General features: G+C 50.2%; 1 long non-coding RNA gene across 2 annotated transcripts; it reads right to left on the reverse strand.

Moving 5' to 3' along the window:
* Positions 1 to 2,295: 2,295 nt before the first annotated feature.
* LOC129045823 (uncharacterized) lies at positions 2,296 to 7,803 on the reverse strand. 2 transcript variants are annotated; one of them, XR_010411834.1, is made up of 2 exons: positions 5,322 to 7,803; positions 2,296 to 3,729 (listed from the first exon to the last, which is right to left on the reverse strand). It is a non-coding gene; the product is annotated as an uncharacterized LOC129045823 (long non-coding RNA). The 2 variants fall into 2 exon arrangements; XR_008506098.2 differs by having other exon boundaries at positions 5,275 to 7,803.
* Positions 7,804 to 10,716: the final 2,913 nt, after the last annotated feature.

Consider the following 10,716-nt stretch of genomic DNA (forward strand, 5'->3'; position numbering starts at 1 on the left):
TGGTCGCCCCCTCCCGCCCGGCTCTGGAGCTCTGAGAAGGTCCCATGCATAGTTCAGCAAAGGACAGGACAAATCACACAAGGGCAGGACAGTAGGAACATTAGGCTGGAGCTTGCAGTGTGGGAAGGGGTCCTGTGGCCTCCTGATGACTCGGGCCGCTCCACTCAGTGCATCTGGGGATCCTCTAAACTGTGAATTCCATCCTTGATGGGGCTTGGCCTTGGCCTTGGAGAATCTCTGGGTGGCAGCTCTGGCACTTCTTACTCGCCACTCTCCATTCCCCCAACTCTGTCCCCTCTGTTAAATGTCATCCCAGTCCTCGGAGGTGGGGGGGACTGCAGCCTGGGCATCCACGGGGAACACAGGAGCCAAAAGGGCAGAGGCACAAGCCAGTCACCCGGGAGCGGAAGCCCAGGCCCTGGGGCAGCAGAGCCACCTCCTCTTGTCTCCCCGGGCATCAGGGGTCTGACCCGTGGACCCCTCGCCCCGGGGGCCTCCGCTCCACTCCTGAGCAGGCCTCACTGGACGGCAGAGCTGTGCGAAGCTGTCCAGCACGGGCAACCAGTTGCTGAACTAGATTTCATGAGGGAAGCACCGTGAACTCAAGGCACCAGAGCACCATGCAGAAAAGATTGCCTGTTGGTTCAAGGTGGTTTCCTTGTACTTGCCGCTCCAGATTACAGGTTTTCCTGATGGAGAGCAGGATGTAACTTACCAGGCAGATGAGTTAAATGCTTAGTTGGACGGTGGTGGAGGCCAAGGGGCCTCTTCTGGAGGCGAGACATTCTTGGAACCGACTGGACTTCCGATGTCCTACAAAGAGCCTCCGGTTGTCCCCCAGCAGTGGAGTGGTGTTTAGTGGGCAGACTCGGGAGGCCCCGCTGTAACCCCTGCCCCGAGGGAAACGCTCTGCCTCCCCCTGCCGGCTCGGCTGTCTCGGGAGATGGACACACCAGGGTTTTCAGTCCAGCACTTTGCTCTTCTAATAACTTAATCATCCAAACACCTCAAGCTGGTGGTAGTGGTTTCTTTTTCTTTTCTGCTTCCACTGTTCCAAGTGGTCCTCAACCTACGTTTGTAGAGAAGGAAAGGCACTAGCATGTCTGACAGACGCGGTCAGATCCGTGGACTCTGGCGCACGCCGCATCTCGTGGTCCGTGCAAACCGTTGCTCTTCAGAAGGACTGTGTCAGTGTCAGTGTGAGGCTGTTTGCTCTGCCAGCTGAACGGAGGTGTCTGCCCCCCTCTCTGTGCCGGGTACCACTCGCTCGGATGGTCATCTCTCTATTCTGTCATTCCTTCATGGAACTTTCGCTAAGTCCCTCCCCTGTCCCAGGCCCAGCACTAAGCACTAGGAATACAACATGGTCCCTGCTGTCCAGGGACTCCCATCTCATCGGGGACCACAGACTCTTCAACCAGCAATCCAAGCCGAGTGGCAAGTGCTGTGACAGATGTATGGGAACGTCGGGAAATCAGAGGGAGTGCCAGGCAGGCTCAGGAGGTTTCAGGGAGAAAGGAACATTTGAGCAGGGTTTGGTAGAATGAGCAAGAGTTCTCCAAGCAGACAAGGCGAGGAGGAGTGTCACACAAAAGGGGACAGCACGTTCAAGGCACATCAGTTCACAGTCTCACACCTTCCACTGGGGATCCAGGTTCCACAGGCAATATCCCAAGATTAAGGCCTTATTTAACAAACAAATCAGATGCGAACCAAACCATAATTCATTTATTGGCATAAGTATGCTTTCTCTGGAGAACTTCAGCATTGGGTGCAAACATGCGGTAAGGTCCCGGAGTCCAAAAAGTTTTCAAGCCAGGGCGCAACTAGAAACTCAGCTCTCTTCGGTGGAGAGAGTGGCTATAAATATTTTGTTCTCTCCCACGGGGCAATCATAGAGAAACGAATCATTTTACCTGGAAAGTCATTTCCAGACTTATTCACTCCTTACCAAGGGAAGTTACTTCTCGTGAAACTTTTTAAGCCATTTTTCAACACACTCTTGTTGGCTCAGGGCATCACATGAGTTCCTGAGGCATCCTCTTTTGGGGGTGGGGGTATAGCTGGAAGAATCTGAAGGAAAAGACTCTCGGCAGGGCTCACAATTGTAGGGAGAGAGGTGGGTAAAAACGGGGAGCCCAGCTGACAGGTGGCTGACTAGGGTGGGGCCCGTGGAGTGCTTCTGTGGCCGACGGTCTGGGAATGAATCCATCGCTCATCAGTGCCATAGACTTTAGTAACTATCTCTAGCAAGTCTTGTCACTTTTACAGAAAACAAGGTCCTGTAATAGCAAGTCTTAGCACATCCTCACTTTTATTATAAATGGGTGTTTTTTTTATAATTTTTACTGACACTCAGTAACCATGCAAAAGTGTGCACAACATTAATATACCTGTATACCTATACCTATCTCTATACATACACACACACACACATATATATACACATACGTATATCAGCTCATGGTAGAGAACCATAGCTAGGGAGCTCCGCCGACTTACACATTCAAAGTGATCTTGTTTACAGTATTCTGTTGACAGTGCCAATAAATGATAAAGAAATTAACATGTCACAATGTAACTGATGACCATATGCACAATTCCGTGAATTAAATCTGTTTCCTGTTGTTAATCAGTATTCTTAATTAAAAAAAATTTATAATGGAAACATTAGCATGAACGTGGCCTTTTTGGGGTTGGAAAGTTTTGTTAAGTCATTGTCTGACAAGTACATGTTAAGCACCAATTACATACCGCTTAGGGAGGCCTTGGGGGATTCCTCTGGCTGCATAAGTCTGCCTTGGGCTCAGGAAGCACCGTGAGGCCATTAACCTCACCAAAGCTCATCGAGGACTTACCATGTGACAGGGGCACAGGGGTGGACAAAGCGTGGTCCCTACACTCAGGTCATCTTCCGGCAGGGCAGAGGTCATAGCAAGCCACAGTGTAGGGACCGGAATACAGGCAGACCCTGGCTGCTGTAGAGGCACAAAGGGCAGGTCCCAAAGTTGGAGTAGAAGTTAGGTCCCTGAGTTCCATCTTCAAGGTCAGGTCGGAACTGCTGCAGTGACTCTAAGGAGAGATGGAAGGCAGTCCAGGCCGAGAGCAAAGCTAACTGGAGGCACGACGGCAGGCATTCTGTGGTGCGATGAGAGAGAGGACCACAGGAGCCAGAGACCGGACCAAAGAAACAGGCAGGGCTCAGCTGCAGAGGGCCTCTCCTGCCCTGCTCAGAGGCACGGCATTTCCACACTGTGGCTCAGGCACCACAGGTTGGGAGCAGGAGGGTCACCCACCGTGCTGAGCGCTCCTGGAAAGGACGGGGAGGCCGAAAGACCAGTCAGGAATCTAGTACAGTCAGGGCAACTTGGCGGCCCGACCTGGACCAGGGCTCATGGGCTCCTGCCTTACCAACGCTCCCAGCTGTGTCAGCGACCCTGTAAAACTAGGCAAGGTGTGGGTCCCATCGTTTTCCAGGCTTCCTCCACTTTGGACACGCAGCATGTCTATAAGAGAATTCTCTTGGAAGATAAGATTTACCATTAAACATGTTTTTAAAATAATCACATATAGTGGGGCGCCTGGGTGGCTCAGTCGTTAAGCGTCTGCCTTCGGCTCAGGTCACTATCCCAGGGTCCTGGGATCACACCCCGCATCGGGCTCCCTGCTCAGCGGGGAGCCTGCTTCTCCCTCTTCCTCTGCCTGTCGCTCCCCCTGCTTGTGCTCTCTCTGTCAAATAAATAAAATCTTTTTAAAAATCATAATCATCACATCTAGTAATGATAGTTATCATTTGTTGAGCATCTACTATGTGCACGCATATTCTGCGGGATCTTTATAATTTTCAGGAAAACCTATGAGCTATGTATTCGTATGCCTGTTTTCAAGATGAGGAAACAAGCTCAGGGACGTTGGGGGAACTGCTGAAAATCACACAGCTTGGAAGCCAGGATCTGAAACACACAGCTGTATGAAAGACGGTCTATTAGTGTATAAACAAACGTGTGTGTAGACACATGCAGTCAGCTTCGGATTGGGTGAGGGTGGGGACTGTCTTCCACTCCAGGACCCTTCTCACGGCCAGCCTAGCTACCAGTCTGCCCACTAGCCTTGGAAAGTCAACCTGAACTGGTCGGCATTCATGTGAGCTCTTAAAGTAACTTACTAGAGTGGGTAGTGGAAGGCACCAAAACCTCAAGGTCAAACACTCTCTGTTCAAAACAGACACTGTTTTCTACTTTCTGTTCTCCTTCGGTGCTGGGGAGGCAGGATGCTGCGGGGGAATGACCTAACTCTGCTGCTTTCTAGCTTGAGCAAGTCTCTTCACGTCTCCGAACCTCCTCTACAAAAGGAGGCTGCTAACAGTAACGCTCGCTAGCACTTATCAAATACTCCCCTGGACCGAGCACTATTTTAAGTGTATTCCAGGTAGTCAGTCCTCCCACCACCCTAGGTGGGTGCTACGGTCATCGCTGCTTCCCAGGTGAAGAACCCAAGGCACGGAGAGAACTCCTCTAATGGGTCACAGCTGACCCACATACACTGTGGCAGGACATACAGTGTCCAAAGAATGATATATTTCTGTCAAAGTTAAGTTCCTACTCGTAGATACTAAGTCTCTTTCCCGAAACGGATACAAGCCCGACTGAGTGCCGGGGTCTATCTCAACTGTTAATCGGTGAAGCGGATGTTTTGGCACCAGCGTTGGTACAAACATGGCCAGGTGGTATGGTCCCTGATTAACTGGGCAGGATTTTATAGTTGAATGCCACAGGATCAAAACAAAGCCATAAAAGTTGGACTCTGCCTGGGGCTCAGAGGGACCCTGGTGCTTTCCACATGGGGACTCACAAGTCCTTAAGTCACAAAGCAGCAGCAAAACGAAAGCCCCCACCCCCGGTCGTCTGGGCAGTTCACCCCAGGCTGCCCCCCCACCCCCGCAAGCAGCAAAGCCCACCAAATGGGCGCTGTGAAGTGCACTAAACATGGTCCTTGAATGACAGAAGCCTTATCTTTGGTAACCAGGGCAGGGAGGACACCAGCTCCCAGCTGTGCACACTGTGAATGTCCCCGGATAGCGCCGACCTCACCGTGCTCTGGGGGACCACATCGGTCTGCTCAGGTGACTACGACAGAATACCACTGTTGGCTTACAGCCCCCCTGGTGAGCTTCCCGGGTGCAAACTGGAACTGGCCCCCAGGCACAGACGGCAGGGCGAGACTGGAGAGAGGCAGGCCACCCCAGACAGGCAGGAGGCAGGGGTAATAACTTACAAGGCTTGTCTTGGGCAGCTGCAAGATGAGGAGGTCTCCACACCCACCTGCCAGAATCTTAAGAGTTTATATGGAGGCCTTCACTGGGTTCAGGAGTGTCCACTGTGCAGATGGTCTCAACACCAACACATCACCATGTCAACGAAGTGTCCTTGGGCAGCTTCTGGAAACAGAGAAGTCAGGCGGAACCTGCATTCCAGGGACAGGGCAGGGGGTGAGGAGCCTCTGATTGCCCGGGGCCAGTTTGAGGGTCAACTGGCAGTCGTGCCCTCTTGATGACCTCCCCAACAACCATACACTGGACGGCTTAAACGGTAAGCATGTATTTCTCACAGTTCTGGAGGCTGGAAGTCCATGGTCAGGTTCTTGGTCAGGATCTCTTCCTCCGATGTCCTCACATGGCCTTCCTGAGGTCATACAGAAAGCCTCTTTATTTGTAAGGGCCCGAATCCCATCATGGGGACCTTAATCACCTCCCAAAGGCCCCACCTCCAAACACCATTACACTGGGGGTTACGGCTTCAGCATCTGAATTTTGCGGGGGGTATACACCTTCAGTCCATAGCAAGTACCGTATGGAAACGGACATGGTATAGACCACCCCACTACCTGCAGCTAAATTATACCCAGCCCAGGGCACGAAGGCGCCCAGAGTCCAGACAGGTCTCAGCAGACAGCCAGGAAAACCACTCTAGGAGGGACAAACATGACCATGTCACCAACGATCTCCACGACTGAATGTTTCCCAATGTCAGCTCAGCTTCCAAGTCCAGAATGGGAATTCATGGTGGAGAAACTTCTCTTCACCTAGAAAGCTGACTTGAAAGAGACCTTGTTTTTCACAGCATTTTTCTTCATTTGTTAAGATAGACAACATACTCTATCGTGAAAACTTAAATACAGTATCAGGTTATAAGGTTCAATGTGCACATCTTCCCTCCATCCTGTCCACCCCCTACCACCCCCAACCGTAACCACTGTGAACAAATTAGAATCTACGTGGTTTGTACAAACATAGAAATAAGACCACATGAGGGGCGCCTGGGTGGCTCAGTTGGTTAAGCGACTGCCTTCGGCTCAGGTCATGATCCTGGAGTCCCGGGATCGAGTCCCACATCGGGCTCCCTGCTCAGCAGAGAGTCTGCTTCTCCCTCTGACCCTCCTCCCTCTCATGTTCTCTGTCTCTCATTGTCTCTCTCGCAAATAAATAAAATCTTAAGAAAAAAAAATTTTTTTAAAAATAAAAAAAAAGAAATAAGACCACATGAAACTATACTGTTCTGTGACTTGCTTTTTCTTCCACTTATCATTACCCTATGGTTACCTTTCCACATCAGCAGATATAATTCAACCTCATTCTTTTCTTTTTAAGATGTATTTATTTATTGGGGCACCTGGGTGGCTCAGTCTGCCTTCGGCTCAGGTCATGATCCCAGGGTCCTGGGATCAAGCCCCACATCGGGCTCCCTGCTCAGCGGGAGGCCTGCTTCTCCCTCTCCCACTCCCCCTACTTATGTTCCCTCTCTTGCTGTGTCTCTCTCTGTCAAATAAATAAAATCTTAAAAATAAAAAAAGATGTATTTATTTATTTTAAAGAGAGAGCCTATGAATGGTGGGGAGGGGCAGAGGGAGAGAGAAACTCAAATAGATTCCTCGCTGAGCATGGAGTCCAACACGGGGCTCAATCCCATGACCTGAGCCGAAACCAAGAGTCGGATGCTCAACTGACTGAGCCACCCAGGCACCCCTCAACATCATTCTTTGTAAGGGCCATGTAAGACTCCATTGTATGGCTCTGCCAACATTTATTCACCCATGTGACCTACTCACAACTGTTAACTTCCAGTTTTGTCACTGCTGTTCATTCGTTTAGCTATTAGAAACATTCGGTGAACATCCTCGTAAGTCGGCGTGGGTATTTCTATTAGATTATTATTTTGGCGTTGTCGTCAAAGTGGGGGAATCGCCTATATATCCACTGCCTGAATCTGAAGGCCACTTGCATCTCCTGAGAAACTGCTTTATCATCTGCATGGCTTCCAGGCAGGGTAAATCCCAGAGATTCTCAAAAGCCCGGGTGCCTCGGAATTACCTGGGAAGCATAAAAATGCAGATACCCCAGCACCTACCAGAATCCACAGGGGTTGAGCACAGGTGAGCTTGGACAGATCCCAGGTACTGCCCCCCTGGCGTGCTGCAGGAGCCCTCGGGGGTCAAGTGAAGATCTGTGGTTCTGGCCCGGGGAATAAGGGGAGGGAACAACGCATTTGTTCCGTGTGCCCTCTGCTGGTGGTGGGAACAGACAGCACATCGAAATGGTGGCTCTTTCCTGCCACTGGTGAGAATGGGGCTCTCACCTCCAGTGTGGGGATGCTTCAGGGCAGCAATCATCAACCCAGGCTACACGTGAGAATCACCTGGGGGACCCGGGCAATAGCAGTGCCTGGTCACGGGCCTGGGCAATGACATTTCCTTTTTTAAGATTTTATTTATTTGACAGAGGGAGAGCAAGTGAGCATAAGCAGGGGGAGCAGCAGAGGGAGAGGGAGAAGCAGACTTCCCACTGAGCAGGGAGCCGGTAGTGGGGCTCAATCCCAGGACCCTGGGATCACGACCTGAGCCGAAGGCAGACGCTTAACGACTGAGCCACCCAGGTGCCCCTAATGGTATTTTTTAAAAAGCGCTCCAGGTGATTCTGCACATGGAGCCAGAGCTGAGAACCTATTCTTTAGGCAAAAAAATTTGCCCGGGGAACACGAAGTCCAGAGGCATGAGTTACTGTGGTGTTTTCTCTCCTGATAGTCCGTATCTGAAATTTCCAGCCTGCCTGCATTTCAGAATAGGCTTCAAGCTTGTCAAAAAGATTCTGGGGACCCATCCCACAACATAACCATAATCTCCAGGAGTGAGGTTCACTCAAGTAATAGCTTACAACTAGACCAACACCAGGGGTTATTTGAGTTAATTCTTGTCTTTAATGAGGTCAAAGTCAAATCATTAATACCTCTTAAGACATTTTATAGGGGTGCCTGGGTGGCTCAGTCAGTTAAGCATCTACCTTTGGCTCAGGTCGTGATCTCAGGGTCCTGGGATCGAGCCCCGCGTTGGGCTCCCTGCTCAGCAGGGAGTCTGCTTCTCCCTCTGCCTGCCACTCCCCCTGGCTTGTGCTCTCTCAAATGAATAAATAAAAAATCTTTAAAAATAAAAATAAGGGGCGCCTGGGTGGCTCAGTCGTTAAGCGTCTGCCTTCGGCTCAGGTCATGATCCCAGGGTCCTGGGATCGAGCCCCGCGTCGGGCTCCCTGTTTAGTGGGAAGCCTGCTTCTCCCTCTCCGACTCCCCCTGCTTGTGTTCCCTCTCTCACTGTGTCTCTCTCTGTCAAATAAATAAATAAAATCTTTAAAAAAAATAAAAATAAAAATAAATAAAAATAAAAATTAAAAATGATAAAAATAAAGGATCACTTTGGTGATCCCAGGATCCTGAGACGAAGCCCTGCATCGGGGCACCACGCTCAGTGGGGAGTCTGCTTGAGGATCCTCTCTCCCTCTCCCACTGCCCCTCCCACTCATGCTCTAGCTCTAAATAAATAAATCTTAAAAAAACAAAAAGCAAAAAGCAAAAACAAAGGATCACTTTGGCTGCTGTGAGAACAGACTCTAGAAGAGGAAGGATCATGGAAGCAGCAGGTTGCCACAACCCAGAGGAGACATGAGGGCGGCGTGGATCCGAATGGCAGGGGTGCACAGGGGGAGAAATGGTCAGCTTCTGGTCAGATTTTTGAGAGTCGGCCTAAAACAAGAACAACATGCCATTTCCCCTGAACAAAGAACTGGTGCTTCTGAATGGGTTGGTGGCTCCCCGGGACGCCCAGGCTCTGAGTCAGGGCTCGGGGAGAGTGTTCTCCTGCATGCAGAGCCCTTGTGTCTGGGAAAACCCCAGCTATGCCCAAATGGTGGGTGCCCAGCGTCCCCAAACACCTGAGGGACATAACCACACACTCCCCCAGACTAGGGTCTCCAACCACAGGAATCAAATCCACAAACCTACGACCTTACATGTGCATCTCTAACTACAACTGAATACAAATTACAAAGTGTGGTTTCTTCTTGTTTCTAAAAGACCCCACACTTTGGGGCACCTGAGTTGCTCAGTCAGTCAAGCATCTGCTTTCAGCTCAGCTCATGATCTCGGGGTCCTGGGATCGAGCCCCTGTCAAGCTCCTTGCTCAGCGGGGAGCCTGCTTCTCCCTCTCCCTCTGCTCCTACCCTCAGCTTGTGCCCTCTCTCTCAAATAAATAAAACCTTTAAAAATGTATAAAAATAAAAGCTCTCGCACTTCCTTCCACCGTTCTTGCCTTTCTCTGACCCTCCAGGCTTTCCCTAGCGCTTAGGATCAAATCAGGGTCGGCCCCAGCACATGCATCCCGCTCTTGCTCTTGTTCCTGCCTCCTCCTCACTGCGACCCACTCCCCCCTCACTGCTCCCAGTCACCTAAGTACGCATGTGCACTGGTTTACCGGCCGTCCTGCCTCCCCCAGAGGGACCCAAATCAGCCTCTTTGTGGCCAGTGCTGAGCAGGGCCTGGCACAGGAGATTTGGGCAGAATGAAGGGCTGATCTGGAAGCTTGCGGGAATAGTCTTGTATTACAGGCTTTACTTGCGCCTGTGAAATGGAATAAATTAACTAAGAAAACCAAACTTCTTTTGTGTTAGTGACAGAGGAGGGTAGGGAGGGAGAGAGAGAGAGAGAGAGAGGATATTAGGCAGGCTCCACGCCCCGTGCAGAGCCTGAAGCGGGGCTCGATCTCACGACTCTGAGACTTTGACCTGAGCCGAAATCAAGTCAGGTGCTTAACCTCTTGAGCCACCCATATGCCCCATGATATGCCACATTCCTTTGTAAAAACAGGGAAAATGTAAAATCTTTAAAAAAAAAAAAAAAGGGCGCCTGGGTGGCTCAGTTGTTAAGCAACTGCCTTCGGCTCAGGTCATGGTCCCAGGGTCCTGGGATCGAGTCCCATATCGGGCTCTCTCCTCTGCGGGAAGCCTGCTTCTCCCTCTCCCACTCCCCCTTGCTTGTGTTCCCTCTCTCACTGTGCCTCTCTCTGTCAAATAAATAAATAAAATCTTTAAAAAAAAAAAAAAAACAGGGAAAATGGAAATGACTTAAGTAGTAAAGGTTTAAGGACCAGCTACATCCACTCAGTGGAGTATTTTGCAATTTCTGAATTTGTTTTTACACAGAGTATTTAAATGAAAAAATCAAATCATCTCCACCTTTTGTTTTAGGAAAGGTGTGCTGCCTATTGTTTTCCCCAACTTTACTGAGCTATAACTGACCTATAACGCTGTACCAACTTAAAAATGTACAACGTAATGATTTATCTATGTATATATATTGCAAAACGATTACTACAACACAGTTAACGTCAGACATCTCA

This window comes from Mirounga angustirostris, unplaced genomic scaffold, assembly GCF_029215605.1.
Source record: "Mirounga angustirostris isolate CCGP_5_RB_7025 unplaced genomic scaffold, mMirAng1.0.hap1 SCAF_5, whole genome shotgun sequence".
Taxonomy (NCBI): Eukaryota; Metazoa; Chordata; class Mammalia; order Carnivora; family Phocidae; genus Mirounga; species Mirounga angustirostris.